The sequence below is a fragment of the Apis mellifera genome, linkage group LG14 (assembly GCF_003254395.2).
Source record: "Apis mellifera strain DH4 linkage group LG14, Amel_HAv3.1, whole genome shotgun sequence".
Taxonomy (NCBI): Eukaryota; Metazoa; Arthropoda; class Insecta; order Hymenoptera; family Apidae; genus Apis; species Apis mellifera.
Window position 1 is genome coordinate 912,996 of NC_037651.1, and position 21,623 is coordinate 934,618.

Below are 21,623 nucleotides of genomic sequence, written 5' to 3' on the forward strand. Positions count from 1 at the left end.
GAGAAAATTACAGAAAAATGTGAATTACGAATTTTTTACTTAAATATTACGTAAAATAATTTTTGATATAAAATTTCATTATTTTTCATTATTTCACTAAAAGCAAAAATTCTAATAATAAAATTTATTAAATTATTTTTTTAAAATTATAAATTTCTACATATAATTAATAATTTATTTTTAGTTTTTTTGATTATTGATTTTAACTTGTATATTTTTTTTTATATTTATTTTAAGTTTTTAATATGTAATTTTAATATTTTTGAAACATTAATATTTTGGAAAGTGATTCAAATTACTTTTATTTGCAATTATTTATGAAAAAAATTTTTAAATAAAAAATTATTTTTTTAGCACTTAGTTATTTATTTTAGCGCAGTATGGTGTACGAAATGAGACTGACTTATGACATATAATAGCGCATAGTGGAAAAATATTAAAAATTTATCATGATCATATATATTGAATGTTTTATATTTTATTGTATATATATAATAAATTTTTCAATTTTAATATATTTTTTATTAAAAATACATTTTTATGTAAATAATTATGAGAAAAAGAAAAATAAAAATAAAAAAAATTGCAATTTATATAGTTAAAAAGAAGAAATTCAATTTTCTCAATAAATGTTAGGAAATGCTGCACTATTTAATATATTAGATTGAATTTATGATATAGTATTATATTTTTCTATTGTTAAACTATATCAATTGCAGAACATTTAATTTTCGTTATTATGTTATAAAACTGCTTTAAATAAAAATTTTTACAATTTTCTTTTTAACAATTAATTTTAATTTATCCTAAAAATTTAACTATTATCCTAAAAGTTTTCATTTCTTTTTACTATACATTTTCTTTATAAAATATATCTTTATAAAAGTTTCATGATTTTTGCAAATTAGGGAGTGATTGAAGTTGAATATATTATAATAATACTTTTAATTAATTTTATTTTACATTTAAAATCAAATCCTTATAGAATATAGAATTATTTTATTTTTTTAAAGTGTTTTATTTATTGCATTACGCAAAATATTTGAAATGGTTTCTAAATCATTTGTTAACCTTTTTATGAAATTATTTAATTATTCCAATTATTAATTTTAAAATATTATTAATTTTAAAATTATAGTCTATAAACTTTGAATAATAAATTATACTTTATTTATTATACTTAGAATTTAAAAAATGTAAAAAAAAACTAAATATAAATAAAAATAAATCAGTATATTTTTTAAGTCTTTACTTCTGAAACCTAATATATAATAATAAAAAGAAATTTGAGACATCTCAATATATCATTTCAAAATATAATGAATTTTTTCAAAATTTGTTTATGATATAAACATTTAAAACAAATAAGAAACAAAAAAGAACAAAATATGCTATTATAGATTTTTATATAATAATTATAATTCTATATTCATGATTTATATATTATAAGTTATTGTAAGTTATTATAAATATATTATTATATATTACATATGGATTATTATTTTTATTATTATAAAAAGTATTATTTGATTATGTTTATTATTTTATTATGTATTATTATTTTTGATTATGTTTTAATATATTATGTTATTTAGATTATTTTTCTAAGTTGTGTTATAAAGATTTTATTTGGCTGTTCTTCTTCATTAAAAAATTATAGATAAAAATTTTTTCGAAATAATTTAGATTAAATTAAATCAGCTTAGTTTTAATCAAATTTACATTATAAAAAATTAGTAATCATAATTTTCAAATTAAAAAAATTTGTTCAAATTCAATACAAATTAAATCAGTCAATAGTTAAGTGAATTTAAAGTAAACTTAAAATTAACGTAAATTAATTGATGAATTAAACAAAAATTTATTTAGTTTCTTTATTTATTTAATTTCATGATTTATACAGAATTTCATTTAACTTAAATTAGATTATTAATAATTTTTTAATAAATAACCAAATTTAATCTAATCTAAGCAACGATTATTCTAACGATTATCTAATCTAAAACGCCATTCAATATGATAATTTTGACAATATATTAAAATCATTAATTAAATTAAAAAAAATCATCGAGATCACAGAAAATAATTCACGTTCTTGTAAATATTTATCAAATATTTATAGCTAACAAATCTAAACTATTAATTATCATTACATATCCTCAACAATTGTTTCAATTTGTCAGAACACGTAGACATTCGAGTTATCGATGCACGTTTGTCGAGCGGAAAAACCGTAAACCGCAACGCAATTTAACTTAGTTAATCCGAAACAATAGACCATACACATAGCGAAAAAAAGAAATTAACTCATTACTATTAGACCAAAAATAAATAGAAACACACCCATTTTTTTCATAATCTCAATTGGATCAGAATTTTTTATATCGAATTTTTTATATTTTTTTCAAAGAATTGTGAAACTTTGCTTCCTCATCTTCCTTTCTTCTTTTCTTTCCAAATACAATGAACTTTAGCAAGCCACATTGTCCTTGCGAATATTCGATCGGTTTCAGAAATTTGTCAAGGGAACCGATTAACTTTCCTTTCGATTTTTTCTTTTTTTTTTTTTTGTTTTGATGGCGTTCAACTTAAGCAGTTGGTCAATTCATGTGTTTCAAAATAAAGAAATTATAAAGACGAACTTTTTGGTTTCATACTTTTTGGTATTTCTAATAATAATGTTTTTTTTTTTATTTTCGTTATTTCTATCATAATATCATCGTTATATCATTACTGTTAGAATAAAATAAATATTACGATTTTGAATATTGTGCAAATCATTAAATGTTTTATAAATCACTATAAGCCTTTTTTAATTCGGGATTTGTATATATGATTTATATAATATATATTCTATAATTTTTTTATATATAATTGGCAAATGGCAAATATGATTATATTTATATAATACTTTTAGAGAGTCAATTCTAGAAATAAAAACAAACATAGAAATTTATGTATAAAAATGTCAAATGAAATTAGATAAATCGAGATGGCAATAAAATGCAACAAAAAATATGGAGAAATGAAGATAGAACATTCTTTTTCTAATAAGATTCTAATAAGATTCATCAATTTGATATTTATATATATATATTAAATATTTTATATTATTATTGATTGTTATATTTTATAGTATAATTATATATATATTATTTATATTATATATTTATATATTATATTGATATTATATATAATATATATATATATATATATATATATATATATATATATATATATATATATATATATATATATATATATATATATATTAACTATAAATAAAAATTCAAGATGAAGTAATGATGAAAAAATAATTTTCACGATTCGACCAAACGACTTTATCGTTCATCTTTCATAGTTTTAATTAATTTTATCGAATAAACTAGCAAATAAATTATTCGAAAAATTTTAAAATCGAGCTTGTAATATAACGAAAAGAATTAATTTCAATTTTATTCCAATATGATTGATCGTTACTGATTACATATTTGAATATTATATCATAAAATCCAGAAATTTGCTACAATTATTTCTAAATAAAATTATTTTATAAAAAATTTGATTTAAAAAATTTTCGTTATTCATTTAAATTTAAAAAGAAAGAAAATTTGTCTCTTCTAAAAAAAATAATTATAGTTTTAAAGAAATTATATCAAATTCAGGAATCGTGAATCGTGCATAATCTTGTTGAAATTTTAATTATTCTCAATGGAAAATATTTCTGGAAAGAGATGAATCGCGATTTATATTTGATTTGTACGTTGAGGCCTTGTAAAAAACTTTCGAATCGAATTTTAAATTCGCAAGCTTAATAAGCTTCTTCGAGATCCGAGGAACCATGAAACAACCATGAGATTTATAAGGCGAATTTGTACGTTGGTGAACAACGGGTCTAACGATTCGCAAAGAACGTAAAATAGAACGTGGAAGCTAATTCGTTCTCTCGCGAATTTCGCGGTTTCTTGTTGTTCCTTCCAGCGACCGGAAACGGATGGATGGGATACGAGATGGTGCGATTTTCTTAACAATTAAGAAAATTAATGATTCGAGGGGAATAATCGAGCATCTTTCAGCATAGAGGGAAATATTATGGTTATGATTAGCAGCATTGAACAAATCCAAGATGAATCCATTTTTGTATGTAAATTGATTGGTAAAGATAAATCTATGATATAGATACATGAAGAAATAAGATTATTCAAAATATTATTTCAAGTAGCATGTTATTTATCATATAATATAATATATGTAATGTAATATTATTTAATTCTTTTTAGAATCAAATTTTTTTTTAAGACTATAAGAAAGATTTCTTTTTATTAAGTATTAATAATGAAAAATTATTTGTTTTTACAAATAATATATTAATTTTTAAATTGCTTCACTGAAAAAATATGTTTATTTATTTATCCTTCTATACTAGTCAAAGTTTTTCTTTTAAATGTAATTAAAAAAAAAATTTTTTAAAAATGTAATAGTCTATGTAAATTTTTTAAATTTGCAATATTTTTCGAAAAACAAAAGTAGTCTTTCATTTTTTAAATGATATTTATTTTTTTATGTCATATGAAAACGAGTATCAAAACAAATTCATATTATGAAATATTAGGATCATCAAGATTGTAAACAAAGAGATAAAAATTAGAAAATTTTGAATATTAAAAAATTAATAAAATTAATAAAATTAGAAAATTTGAATAGTAATCAGTAATTTCGAATAGTATATTAGCATATTTATAAATATTTCTTATTCACAAAAATAATCTTAAGCATAAGCTTCTCTACATTCTCTACAAACAAATATAATTCAATAGCAGAAAAAAGGATATCCTTAAACATGAACAACTTATGCTAAAAGAAGGAAGAAAATTACTTTAATACTTTAATAGTATAATATAGTAATAATCTAATAATTAAGACAATTATAATAATATTAAATCATAAGTAAAATAATAATATTAAATCATAAATAAAATTTCAATAAAAAGATCAATATAATCTAATTATGTTTAATTTTATTTTGTAACTCATTTTTCATTTCTAAACAAAAGAATTCTCTTTTGAATTTTTTTTAAAAAGGTATATTAAAATATTGCTCAAATATTAATTAATTATTACTTCATGAACAAATACATTTTTTTTATTTCTCATAAGCAATTTTCATATATTGTTTATATTTATAATTATTATTTTTTTTTTTTTTTAGTGTTTTAGATTATTGAAAAATCTGAAAAAAATATCTATTGAAGATTCTATTTCATTATATAATCAATTTTTTCAAAATGTTTAAAAGATTATTAAAAAATATATAAAAATTCTTTCAAAAAGATTTCTTTCAAAATTCTTTCAAGATCCACATTTTCAAAAATTTTGATTTACATATTAAATTTTATAATATAACAAAATAAGAAATATCTTGTTAATGTTAGAACAATTTCCTTGTTTTTGTGTATCGAATATTGTTGTAATTTTTACAATTTTTATTTTTTTTATAATTTAAATGATGATTGTTTCTTTATCAAATTTGTATACCATTTATTTAATGCTTCAATGAAAGTTAAATTGCAGTTATAAAATAATTTAATTTTATTTTACAAATTTAATAAATTATTCTTTACAATTGAATCCAATTGTATAAAATTGGATTTTTAAATCATTATTTTTGGAATGATTCAATAATAAATGCAAAATAGTAATACATATAGTAATACAAAATATATATAGTATACATTTTCAAGTAGTAAAATGTAAAATTAACTGTAATCAAATTAATAATCATTTAATCATTTGTTTATTCTACAGCATAATATATATATATCGATATAATATGTCGATTTTATAATTCTGATCATAATATATCTCATAAACATCTCAATTTTCTATATAAAATATAATTTGATAATAATAAAATTAGATAATTTGATTCGATATTGAGAAAAATATATTTTTATTTTTTTTAAGTTTTAAAGTTACGTATCAAAAAAATATTCTTTTTTTTTTTCATAAATTTTTACATACAATTCCTATAATTAAGGACCAATATTTGACAAACTAATATTTCATTTCATTTATATTAGCCAATAGTACATATTGTATATGCAGTTAATTATAAATATATATAATAGACAATACCTTGTAAATTTTACATGAATTTGCTGCAACATAATATGTGAATGGATTGTTCTATTGTGATTATCTATATTTACAACGTATAACTTCATTGATGCATAGTCAATTACATCCATACATTCTAAATCATCGAAACCAATAATATGATGTTTGATGTTAATAAATTTTTGTTATCAAGTACACATCAAATATGAATTGGATAGTTTGTATTTAAAAATACTTAAAAATAGTTGAAGATAGATATGAAGAAGTATATGTATCGAAACAAAAAATTTATTAAATTATACAGTAATAATTATTTTTTTATTTTTTTTATTTTATTGATTTTTATCATTTTAAATTTGGTAATGACATTATTAATCATAATTTTTTAAATTTTTGTGAAACAACTATAAAAATATTGTCAAAAAATTGAAAAAACTCCATGAGAAACTGCATTATTTATTTAAGTAATCAATCAAAAAGAATAAATTTTTCTTTTAATTATTTTTTATTTTGTAATATACATAATATTTTTAAAAAATGAATCAAATTGTGTTATTATTAACATTATTTATCTTATTTTCTTGACTATTCAATAAAGTATCATTTTTTTAAATAATTTCTTAAAGCAAGTTTTAAAGATCAAATAATAGTTCAAAACGATTTCATTGAATTCATTATTTTTAGAATTTTATTTTCAATTATTTTTTATTTCATTATTTTTTATTTTCAAAATTTTGTCATAAGAATAAACAATTTGTTTCATACATAAAAACCAATAACTTTTATTTTTATTAATATATATATAATTATAAATATAATTTATAATTGATATATGCGACTTTAAATTCGATACATAAAATCCATTCATTTTTATAATATTTTTACATATTTATTATAATAATATATTGTTATTTTGATATTATTCCATATTTTACTTGATAGCGATAATTTATTTTCTGAATAATACGAGTATATGGAGTCTTGATTATGTCTCTCAACATCATCCTTCATGTGTCTCATAAATTGTTTCTTCACATTTATTTTTTACATACTATAGACATTTTTAGACATTTTAGATCAATTTTTTTTTATTTTATTTCTATATCTTTAGCAAATACCAATAAATATTTAAATATAATTTCTATTTTGTGTCAGAAAGTATGTAAAAAATAAATCTTATTACGCTTCACAGAATAATTAGAGAATATCTAGTTTACAGAATATATAAGGGATATTCCAATAATTCAAAACAAAGAAAAACCAAGATAATTTCATTTTTTGTATAAAATTTCTCTGTTCACATAAAAAGAAAATTCTAATTAGATTAAAGAAATTATTCAGATCAATTATCTAAGATTTCAATCATTTAAAGTCTTGGTTATTTAATATTTATTTATAATATTTATTCTTATTTCAATACAATAGAACTTTAAATTAAGAGAAATTATTTAAATTATATAATTTCTTTACATATAATTCTGTAATATTGTATATAGTACAATGTTTATGGATTAAATTGTTATTTCTGAAAATTATAAATGGCTCCAAATTAAGATAGTACATCTTCATCATTATTATCAGTTATTATTAGTTTAATAAATAAATTTCATTTTATAAATAAAAATAAATATTTTATATTTTCATAATATTATAATAAGAAATAATTATAATAAGAAATTATAATAAGAAATATATTGTTTATATAATAGAATCTTCACGAAATAAAACGTCTATATGATAAATATTTATTTAATGAAAATAAATGAATGAAATAATTAAATTTCTAATAATAGAAAGTTTTTATTTAGAGATTTTTAATTTTCTACATTATATTTCTGTCAAATTATTAATCATTTTTTAAAGTTATTAGATAATTACTATTAGATATCATTAATTGATATATATTAAGTTTAATTATACATAAATATTTAAAACGTAAAAATAAATTGTAAAAAAAAGCAATTTGCAAAAAAAAATGTTGGTTTCTAGTTATTCTCTTCTGATTATCTGGTAGACCTCAATTTATCCAGAATGTTTGTCCGCCATTTAAGCTTGTTAATTGAGTTCTATTGTAGATGAATATAAATTACTACTTCTATCTGTGATGTTCTGTAATAATATTTGCAGTTATTTCTGTAATATTCTTATTTTATTTTCCATGTTTTCACAAAATTTTCTTCTATATTATCTTAATTATTTGCTACAATCTCTTCTCTCATCTGACTTCTAATATCATTTCTTTATAGTCAATTCTATTGCAAAAGCTTGAAACGATATTTTTAAATTAATAAGATATACATTATTTATTTATTTATTTATTTATTTATTTATTTATTTATTCAGGAAAACATCAACTTCTTGCCGTTTTAAATTTAACGATAAACAGTTACATACAGTCTGTTATATTAAAAAGAAATATATAATATTATTGTAATACATTAACAATATATTAATTTTACAAATATCATTTAAAACTATTAATATTTTATTAACTTTTTATTTTATCAATTTTATATTTTAAAGAAGTTCTTTTATATCGATATTTTTTAATCTATATATATATATATATCCATTATTTTATTATTATTTTATTTATTTTATTATTATTATTTTTATAATTATTATTAATTATTTTTATAATTATTTATAAAATATCAGATTTTTAAAACAGTGAACAAAATATCTAATAATTCATCGAGAAAATCGTATAAATTGTAAAGGTTTTTATTTCGATTAAACGAGTTTATTTTAAGTAAAGCTATGCAACTTTAAATCTCGTACCATCAGAAAGTGCAATTCATTTCTAGATAACCTACTTTCTTACAATTGAAAAATAACAAGTATTAAAATATTCACCATCCAAATACAATATTATACAAATAAAATAATCATTTAAAATAAAACAATAAAAAATATTAAATAAAAAATAAATAAAAGTTTATTTCGATAATATTTAATCTCTTAAAATATACAAAATTTTCAAAATAAAATGTCAAACTCGTAAAATTATTCATGAATCATAAAATCAAAGTTACAAACTAATCCAAAATATACGAAATTTTCAATTTTTTGCTAAAAAAATTTCAAAAGAGAATTAAATAAACTTATTCAAATAACATTAAATATCATAAATTTTACTAGAATCACAAATTATTGAATTAATTCGAACGTTTTGTTTTACATATGTATATTTTTTGATTCATATAATAATTTCAAATAATTTCATTATTTACAATAAATTCATTTTATATGGATGATATACTATATTTATGAAATATTTTAGTATAAATCAAATCCGTTGTAACAATTAGACGTGACACAAGAAAATTTATATTTCCAATCGTCTATATCATATATAAGGTATTAATTTATTCGTGAAACATCTTTTAAAAGTAAAAATAAACACTGAAATACAAAAATTTTGAGGCTTATTTATTGAATATTATATTATATATTATATAATTATAATAATATATAATAATAATAATTACATATTGAAGTTTGTATTGGATGAAGCGAAAGGGAGATAGAATAATGACAGAGATAAAGCATTTATATTCTATCGTTCTTCGTCTAATGCAAACTTTTCGTACATCAATTTTTGTGTTTGCTCTGGCTTTTAGAATCCATTTTTTAAAAGTATTCCATGAATATATTAATATTCTGTAGAAGAAAGTATAATGAAAGAATGCAACAATTTGTGAAAAAAAATATTTTCTATATTTTTGAAATAAATGCATGAATAAATTTACATTTCAATAAATAGTTTACCATGTTTGAATTATAACATACCAAAACATTATTTATATATATATATATATATTTATATATTTATGGATAAATGATAAAATAACAAATAACTCAAATATTTGCAAATAAATCTGTTATCAATTAATATATATATATTATATGTTAAGTCATTATACTATTGTTGCAATTGCTATAAAAAATATATTGAGATTATATGAATTTTTTTAACGGGATATCATTTTAAAAGAATGAAATAAATTTTTAAAATTTCAAGACTTTCTTGTTTGTTAAAATAATTTTATAATGTTACAAAATATAATAAAAATTTTAAATGCATAAAATGCTCAAATTTTAATGCTTTATCATCCTATTATAAAAACTATTTCCAAGCGAAATTGTTTTCAAAACATGAAAGAATGCTAAAACTTTTAGGATGGATTTCATTCCCTCAAGAAAATTTTCCGCTCAAAAAAAAAATTATTAAAATTATTAAAATGTATTTAATCTATATATAATCTATATATAATATATAATATATCTATATATATATATATATATATATATATATATATATATATATATATATATATATATATATATATATAATATATACTTTACACATAAATTTTCATAAAAATTAAAATCTTCGAATTAGATAAATTTTTGTGTAAAGTAGTATTCAAATATTTATCATGAAATACTCTTGTTACATAAATTTATTCTTATTTACATAAATTTTTAACAAAAATAACACTAATTTTATTTATTAATAAACTAAATAACAATTTTATTTAAAGAATATTCGAATAATTTAAAAAATTTTAAATATATGGATTATACATTATAAGTAAATTGATTTATTCTTATACACATAAATTCATTTTTCATTTGAATAATTCAATCTAATCGATACAACATTGTTGCAGGTATAAATTATATTTCAGAATCATTGAAATTCTTTTATAAAAACTAAGATTCCTAAGAATTAAATGAACTTTCATATAAAATAGCAATCTACCATAAACATTTTAAAATCATTAAAGTTCTTTCATAAAAATCAAGATTTCTAGATTAAATTTTCCTGTAAATAGTACTAGAATATTTTCATGAACTATTTTATTTAAATTTTTAGCAAAAGATACTTAATAAACCAAATAACAATTTTTCAAAATTTTTTTTTTCGAATGATTTAAAAACGGATATTATATATAATAAATTGATTTATTTTTACATATAAAAAATCGATACAATGCTTTCCGCAATTCAATAATAATTCAAAATAGAATTAAAACATACTTCAATTTGAACAACCTAACCATCGTAGCATCATGCCATGAATTACATTTCAGAATTGTCGAGGCATAAACACGTGATGCAAGAGGCTGCAAAATTTCCCCTCTTGTCTTTGCGTATCCACGTTCCGCGTGTTTCTCTCCCGCCCACGTGGATGAATATAACGCTTGGCCAAGAAAATACGAAAGGAAAATAATCGGCAGAAAAATCTGGCAGTTACAATATTCGCTCACGGTGTAAATCAATTCCCCGCTTATTGTTTCACGCGATCCCCTGTGATTAGAGAGCTCCTGTTAATTGCTCAATTATCGTAAATTACAGAGACGATCGAAAGGCCTCGAAAGACGCGCCAGCTCCGTTGAATTTTAATTTTCACAAAAGATCCGACACACACATACACACATACACATACATGTATATATATACATCTCCTCGATACTACAAAGCTCGTTCTCGTATATTTTTCAGGGCAGCAGTAGCAATGCTAGCACAGACGCGTGCCTCTGTGTACAATGTGTCTCAATTAAAAAAGATAACGAAGACACCGAGCACAAGTACCAATCCAATTATTCTCGCGGCGTTTCCGCCATTTATTTCGGTTATATTCCGCCTAAGGACTTCGCGACCGCTGTTTTCCTCGCGTTTCGATGCACACTTCTGGCTAGCAAGTCTACAAAAATCGGTCAACAATTTCCCCCTTCTAAATTTTTATCTATTTTTTTTTATTCTTTTACTTTCTGACTTTTAACTTTTTGATTTTTAATCGAATAATGGGAACAGAGGCAACAAGAGAAAATAGGGTGCAAGACCCAATTAGAAACACTTGTTAAATTATTGTCAATTTAAATTTTTTAAAATCAAGTTTAAAAAATAAAATTAATGTATAATATTATTAATAAATATTATAGTATAATTTTATGATATTAATTATCAAAACAGCTATTAACATTGGAATTATGAAATCAAATTATCAGATCAGTTCTTAATTTTTGTTTTAATTATTAAAAGTTTCTAAATTAACTTTTGGTAAAATTAATATTAGTTTCTTATTAGATAATTATAACATCTAACATTTTTATAATAATTCAACTTTAATCATTTATATGTATCATTTTTAAATGAATATCATAAATTTGTAATTCTAATAATAATAATATCTAGTAATATTAATGAAACGATCGAATATCAAAACATCAATTCAAAAGAAAAAATTGGATGTTAATTAATTATTAGAACTTCGATTAACAGAATATTTGATTATTCAAGTATTATAAGAATATTATATTTTTATTTCAATTGATTTTTATTCTTATAGATAAAATAGGAAATTATAAAATATTAAATAGATTATAATAGATTATAATAAATATAATCGATAAAACTATAATTAAATTAAAATAAATTAAAATAAATATAATTAAAATAAATATGTAATTGATAAATCAATTATTTGTGATGATAAAAAAAAAACAGAAATTAAAGATTCCATTGAAAAAAAGTGAGCTAAAAAAAAAATCATATTGAAATCTCTTTTTTTTTTTTAAACCATTTATAATTTTTCTAATTTTTAACATTATCATCCATCATAACATCATCCAAAGTTTCATTCGATTTTCAAATTTATTTATAATATTTGATTATCATACAAATAACAATTCAATTTCATCAAATGAAAAATATATAAAATTTTCATTTACATCGTTAAAACGATATCTAATATAATCTCAATATGTATTTACATATATTATATAAATTCATTACATATTATATATAACATATTACATATATTTACATAAATTCCCAATTTAATAATAAACAACAAATATATCCTTCCAATCGATAAATAAAAAAATATACCATGACAATCCCTAAAGTACTAGTAATTAGACTTTCTATCCCAGAGACACGTATACACGTGTGCCCGAGAAACGAGAAAATCTCTCGGGTCCGGAAAATTCGGAGAATCCAAGCGAACTTCCGAGTCTACTTCGTTACAGGGTGAGTCGAGTATCGCGCCGATTCGGTGATTTTAATTAAATTAATTTCACACGCGGACACCGACTTTCATTAATGTTCCCGCGATCGCTCTTTCACGGATTGACGAATGGACGAATTCGAGAGATTTCGAGAGTTTCGTGGCGCGAAAAGAACGAGGGAGGGGTTGCTTAAAAGTTTGCAGCGGAAGAGAGAGGAAGAAGACATACGGACTAGTCTGTAGGGAGAAATCACGAAAAGAGGCCTCTTGATGGAAATTAGTTTCATTCCATGTTGCGTTCCATGGTAATTTGTTGCTTTAGTCCTCATGTGTTTTTCGAGATAATAAATACGATTGTGAAGGGTGATCGGGAGATTGTTAGATTTGTTAAAATTCATAGAAATTGTTTGTAATTATTATATTCGATTAAAATATTTTTTATTGGCTAGGCATTTGTATTTTTCATTTTATTTAAATGTTTATTGTATATTCGAATGATGGAAATTTTATGAATCACTATGCGAAGCGAAATAAATTTTATATGATTAAAACTAAAATATGGGAAGTTGAAATAAAAATTTTGTTTTTTAAATATTATGATGCATTTTGTTTATTTTTTGTATGTTTTTTTTACGTTTATAGTTTTTATAAATTTAATTATATAAATTTAATAATATAAATTAAAATTTTTATAAATGCATAAATATCTGCATTTAGTATATTTTTGAACAATGTAAAAATATGATTCCAAAAATATAATATTATGCAGTTTATGAAAGTATTTCAATATTATTGTATAGAATAATTCATTTAATCAAAAAATTTTGAGTTTCATGACAATAGGTGTGTCTAATAAATTATATATGGAGTAATATTTTTATTAATGAGGAATTTATTTAAGAAATCAATTCTACAAATTTTTAATATTTTTTTTATAAATATAATTATTATATTATATATATATAATAAATTTTACATAAGAATTATAAATAATTTTTTACAATAATGTGAAAAATTAAATTCTAAATATTTTGTAATTTAAAATATTATGGTATTTCACATTATTATAAATATTATATTAAGTATAAAATATTAAATATATTTTATATTTAAAAAAAACAAAACGCATTGAAAGTGCTAATTTTATTTTCTTAAAATTATATTCTTAAAATATTTTAATAAAAAGAATTACTTTATATATAAGTTTTACATATTAACATTTTAATTTTAAAAATAAAGAATTCATTAAAAAATAAAAAAGTCGTTGGATACTTTTATGTACATTACATGGTACATTTTAAAAAACACAATTCAATTATATATTTTTTAATAAAAACCATAAACTGTTTCAATTTAATTATTATTTAATTAAATTATTTATTATACATATAATATAATTAAAAAAAGTAGATTCTAATTTCTCGTTCTTAACTTATTTAAAATATTTAAATAACATGAAATACTTTTTCTTATTAAATAAAAAATAATAAATTAATAAATAAAATAGTAAATTATAATGATTTCGGTGTTTTTCTAACTCATGCAGAAATGAATTATATATTTGGAAATTGTATTATTTTTTTGATACATTTACAATAGAAATTATTTTTTTCTGACATTTAAAAATTTTTGAATAATAACTTTTTTTCATATTACAAATATATTTATAAATATATTTTACATAAATGCAATTGATAAATTAAAAATAATTTTTTTTCTGTTCTTAACAGATTTGACTAAGTCTAAAAATAAAAACTCTAAAAATTAATTAAAGTAATTTGAAATTATTAGTTCTTATCTAGAAATCTAAATTCTAAAAAGAAAAATTTATAAGAAGAAAAATGGATAATTTAATTATATTAATTATATTAAGTTATATCTGTTAACCACGTGTTTCATTTGACATTACAATATCTATTTAAAATAAATATGATTGAAGAGTAAACAATAATCAACAAGTTAAAAAAATTCTTTGATTTTTTAAATAATAAATTTATTATGTCTAAAAGAAATAATACTTTTCATTTTTTAAATGCGAAAAAATAATTTAAATTATCTTAATCTTTTAAAGATTATCTTAATCTTAGACATCAAAGACATCATTACAATATTTTCAAACTAATTATCGAATAAAATAAAATATTAGTACTTCGAGGGAACTTTTTTTTGTTTTTATTATTGAAAGATTCTAAATAAAAAGTTTTTCAAAAGACTTTAATTCTTTTTACTTCTTTAAAAAGTTAACCATTTTTACATTCACATTGTTTTTAAACTAAACAAAGTTTAAACTTATATAAATGTTTTTGTTTTACAAAATTGTTTCTTTCTTTCTTACATAAATTTCAAGATATTCTACATTCCATCAACATTTATACATATCGAATTCCAACAAACATAACTTCAAAAGACACGTGTACAATCAAATCGAATATTTTAATATGAGTTTCACAATTTTTGAAAAAAGTTTTCTTAAAATTCAATCATATTCCAAAAATAACCCCATCTATTTCTTCCATAGAAAAATTTTTCGGAACATTTTTAAGAAAGATCTGGTATACTTTGAATTATCATTTAAGTTTTCGCTAAATCGAATCTCGATGTTGATGTATCCGACTTAAATGGGCCCGATCGTGATGATGGAACGGCTGACATAAAAAGCTGACTGCGTTCAAACAGAATGATCGAGGGAGGGATACGATTGCATCCGCTGCAATGTTCCCTATTGCAACAAAGATCACGCGTTCACGCTCAATAGCGAGTAAATGCCACAAAACTAACTTTCAATGAAACGTGGTATCGACCACGTTTATATTAGATTTACATCCTCTTTTCTTTTTTTTTTTTTTTCAAAATTTCCCAACCCAATCGATCCCTTTGCATGTGTTAATTTTACTCACAGTGAAAGGTTTCCTCATTCCTCCGATCAGTCTTCCATTAACACAACCGCAATCGAATTATCACCAGCTAGACGTTAGTTCCGCTCCAACTTGCATAAATCTTCGGCTCCATCGACCTCTACGGGTCGGTTCAATTCACAGAAACTTACTGTCAAAGCAATCCCTCTCCTTCTTCGAAAACTGATATACTTTCTCAACGACCCGTGTCAATGAACAAGAATAATCCCATGCCACGTTAAAGAACTCCCGTTGATCCTCTGACGATTCGAACTTTTGTTTCCTACGTGAATGAATTTGTCTCAAACCTGCCACGTTATCCCCGAAGAAAAAGAAGAAGAAAAAGAAGAAGAAGAAGAAATTTCTCATATCTCAATGGTAGGTCTCGAGTGGATCTCATTGCTCCTCGAATGTGAAGATCGGTCCGTCATCACGATCGGAGGAAAAAGAGACAGGAGGTAGAGCACGAGTTTGCGGGCGCACGTGGATCAAGTGCACTGGATCGAGCGTTGGACACGTATACCGCACAGACTGAGGGATGCCGGTAAACTGATCGGGATCCTGACGGTCCTCCTTCGTCGAGGAGACCTCTTCCGTACAGGATGAGGCGCGCAAACTCGTTCGAGCGCAGGAGCAACGAAGAGCACATGAGCACGAGGGGGAGGGGTGGATCGGGACGGTAGCGAGAATGGGACTAACGGAGGGTGCAGAGAGAAAGAGTGGGAAAGGGGAGAGAAAGAGTTTGATGGGAAGAGGGCGAGACACGGTCTGAGGAAGACATCGTGGATCGCGTTGGGGACGGTGGACACGATGACGGGGGAAATTGGGGGTGCGTTTAGCATAGTTTGGAAATATTCAAGGAATTTTTGTAGGTTGATGGCGCTCGAGTTTGTCTGTTGTTTGTCTATTGGATAGAGGTGATTGTTTGGGAAAATTTGTAATGGGGACATTGAAACTTTGTGTGTTTTGGGCAATGAACGGTTTTAGAATCATGGCTAATAATTATCGTTATTTTATTATGGTTTTATATCATTTATAGATGGAAGATTTTCTATTTTTTTATATTCAAAGTGATTAAAATAAAAATGTTGCCTATAATACATTAGATAGATATAATACACAAGATAAATAGGTTTCATTGAAAAAACTAAATATTATAATCTACATAATTATTTCTTATTTTTATTCGTATATTTTAATGATAATTATATTTCAGAAAATCAATGAAATATCGTTAATTTGTAAATTGTTAAGAATATCTTTAATAATAATTTTGAATAAGTAAACAGAAATCCTAGAAACCCTAATTATTATATCTTATGATACTATCGCTTAAGATAATTTAAAAATATTAGAAGAATTGATATTTTCTATTTAAAAATTTTCTACGCGAATTTCGTTAAAAATATTATAATTTTTTAAATATGAAAATATTATAATTTTTTAAATATGAAAATATTATAATTTTTTAAATAATATAATAAAAGTACAATGAAACGTATAAAAATATTAAATATGAACTAAATGTAAGAAAAATTTTTTAAACTTTTGTAGATGTAGGAAAATATAATTAAAAATTTCCTTTAATATTTTGTAATGTTTCCCATATTCATATCATTGACATTGAAATTAATAATTATATGTCCAAGAATATGTTTTACTTTTTTACATCGGATTGATTTAAGAGCATATTATATTTATAACATAACATTTTTTAAATAAAGCATTTTTAAAATCTACATCATAAAATAAATTAATTTCATATATTGTTATATACAACTAAATTTTCTGTCAGGCATAATATTTTGTTTTGTTATCGATTATTAAAAAGGAAAGAAATTCAAATAATAAAATTTATAACAAAAATGTTAGAATCTCGTTATAAATCGTTATGAATAATGTAGCTAATGATAATGTAGATAGAACATTCAATATAATTTAAGAATATTTAAAAAATTTCATAGATTGTTTCACATTGATTCAATTGATTATTAAATTTTATTTTAATGAAATATTAATAAAATTTATAATTATAATAATAGAACTTCATAAGTCATGGATAATCTACTAGCTAGTGAACGGTATGTTTAGCATAGTTCAGGAATATTAAAGTACTCGATGCATATGAAATGTAGCTTGTTCAAAGTTTGAATTTTATAAGTTAATAATATTCATCGATTGTTATTAAGGTATTGGAAATACTTCTGTTTAAAGAAAATAATATTTATAATGTTAAATACAACTAAAAATATTGATTTAAAATATAATTATTTCTATTATCTATTATAACTTTTTGATTAAAAAAAATAATAAAAATAATTATTTGAAATGTTATTTTGTGCGTTTAATTTTGTATTAACGATTTTAATAATAAAAATAATATGTGTGAGAAAAGAAAAAAACATTTATTTGAAAAATAATTTAATTTTTTTTTCTCTGAAACGTAAAAAATATATGAATATGAAAAAATATATCTATGTTAACGTCTATATTATAATGTCTATATTAACTTTGTTATGTTCTTTGAATCATTTTTCAAATATTTTTTAATACAAAGAAAATATGAAAAAGTGATTATCATTATTTAATTTCTTCACTCAATTTTCTTAAAATTTTCTGAAGATTTTAAATATTTTTTCCAATGAATTAAAAAGAATTTAAAATAAAAATTCGAAGATTGTAACAAAAAAATACACAAAAACAATAAATAAATATCATATAAAATATTTTTAATTATCAAATTTATTGTTAGTTATCAAACAGAATTCTTTAACAATCATTCAATTCTAATTAAAATCTATTATTTTATAATTCAAAATATAATAAAAAAAGATTCATTTACTTCGAATATTAATTAATTTTTTCTCTATTCGTAATAGAGATAAAAATGTAAAGAGAGATAATATGTGGAAATAAGAGGGTGGAAAGAATGGAAAGATAATGATTGAGATGAAAAATTGAAGGGAAAATAACGATAAGAGGAGAAATCAGGTGGAAATAAAAAAAGAAGTGGTGAAATTTTTGGGAAATAGTTAGAATGATGAATATGATATGATGATAAATGTCATTAATAGTTAGGATAATAATCATAAATTGTAGAAGCAAAATAAAAATAAGGAATAATAAAAAGATATAATTAAATAATCTGAATATATGTATACAAAATATACCAATTTCTAAAAATTCTTTTAGAAAAATCTTTTCATAATTTCATATTAAATTTATTTATTGTAAATCAATTAATTTTATTATAAAAATAAAAATAAATTCCAATATATCTTAATTTTTATGATGAAATTTTAATATTTTTCATGTATGTATTATGGTTTATTATATGATTAATTATAATAATTTTAATAATTAATGTAAGAATTTTTTTTATTTATCTCTTTTTATCATTAAATATCAGTATAGAATAACAGAATCATATCGTTTAATGGAAATATCTTGTATCCATTTACATAGAAACTAAATTTCAATTAATAATATTCTCTATTTTTAAAACAGTTACGAAACAAAATTAATACTTTATAAATAATCTAGATTATTATTATGGAACAAGGTAAAGATGTAAAATGATAAAAACGAAGAAGGATGTAATATTTAAAATAAAATATGAGAAAAGAGTGAATGTGATAAGTCTCGCGAAGATAAGTGAATATTTAAGGAAAAATATAGACAAAGTAATGAAGACGACGAGATGAAAAGTGAAACTTGGTGGGTTTAGGAAATTTAATAAAATGCAGACGGAGCTTAGAATAATGAAGCGAAATATAAAGGTGAATATGAGAGATGGCGATAGACAAGAGAAAAAATATTGAAGTGACAGAATATAGAGATGTTGAAAATGATCAGAAATGATTGGGAGAAATAAAGGCAAAGAGAAATGGAAGGACAGCGAGATACTGGAAGCTAATCGAAAGTCGAGAAAACAGATGGAGAAGGCTTAAAAGCGAAAACAAAAGAAAATAAGAGAGAACGAGTGAAGAAAATGGAAAAAAATAGGTTGAAAGTGATAGGAAAAAACAGAAGACAAAGTGGAGGAAGAGCATATAAGTGGTATTTCGTTGTCACTTATTTTTCTCTAGTCGTAAATTCTTAATTTGCTTATTATTAAGTAAATTGATAAAGAATTGGAATTTTTTATGCATGTACATTAATCCTTAGACAAAAAGAATAAAAAATTTTATTCTAATTTAATAATGATATTTCGAAAATATTTAATATAAACTTATAAATAAGTGAATAATTAAATATTTATATTTGAATATTTAATGATTTTTTACATAAAGATCTTATACTTATAAGCAATCTACTTATAAATATAAAACTAAAATGTACTACTATAATAAATATACATAAAATATATCTATTATTGAAGATATTTTGGTAATAACTAAGTTAACATAATTATTTCTATTAAAATAAATTAAAATAATTCTTGTTCTAATATTTGAATTGTTGTTTTAATAATGAAATGGCATAATCGAATTCAAACTTTAAATCATAAATTAATTTAAAATGCCAATCCAAATTTAATAATCGAATATTGAAATTCTTATATTAATTATAATTAATATTTAAAAATAAATTATTCGCGATATAAATTAATTATACAATATACTATACAATACAAAATACATATTAAAATAAATATAAATAAATATAATATAATTAATAATTTATATTATATATAATTAATATAAATTAATTTATATATAATATTTATATATTAATTAATAATAATATTAATTAAATAATTTAAAATATATAAATATAAAATTTTCAAAGTTAAATAATTCTCAAATAATTGAGGAAATATATCTTATTAATTATTTAACGATAACGATTAAAAATATAATATACAAAATTTTATTTTGTGTATATTTTATTTTGCATAAATAAACGTATATATTATATTCTAATTATTTAGAGAATAAAATTATCTACTGATGACGTACAAACGATTTATAAAATATTATCTTTCTTGTTCGAATATCCTCCATCATAGTTAACATTTCGTTACGTGACACGTTATTTGGAAGAAAATCACGAAGGAAAAAGAAACAACGAAGAGAGAAATCGATACAAGGAGCATCTACAAATTAACCGGAGAAAGATGGAAACGAGAAATACAAAGAGCAAAAATTGGAAAAGGAAGGAAGAGGAAGACAAGGATACCAGAGAAACATACAGAGAGAGAAGCGAATAAGAAGAAAAAGAGAAAAAGTCAAAGCGAAAAACAAGAAAAGAAGAGTATGTATCTAAGTGGAAAACGAGAAACGAAGGGAGGATAGCGAAAGAAAAATCAGACTTGATCTAATCGCAAAGAAGAGTCCTTCAAAGGATAAAAAGCTTTGGTAATTTGCACTGGAACGCGGAGTGAGAAACGCGGAAGACAATTCGTATCGCGAGGTTGGATGGCGTCGATTACAAACAGAGAAGAGGAACCGACTTCCAGAGTGCATTATCGTTATTGGATTTATGAAATCTTAACCTTAGAACTTTTCAGTTTCATATGAAGTTGGATTGGAGAATAATGGAGATTGGGATGTATTGAATTCATAATTTTTATTATATATTTATTTTAAAAA

General features: G+C 21.3%; 1 protein-coding gene across 2 annotated transcripts in view; it reads right to left on the reverse strand.

Annotated features, from left to right (window-relative positions):
* LOC725840 (lachesin-like) overlaps positions 1–16,623 on the reverse strand; it is a 179,032-nt gene extending 162,409 nt beyond the window's left edge. Inside the window, exon 1 of one of the 2 annotated variants that reach the window (XM_026445143.1) lies at positions 16,033–16,623. The gene's annotated coding sequence lies outside the window, so the exon portion shown is untranslated. The remainder of the gene's footprint in view (positions 1–16,032) is intronic. The other variant, XM_026445142.1, reaches the window with a different exon arrangement.
* Positions 16,624–21,623: the final 5,000 nt, after the last annotated feature.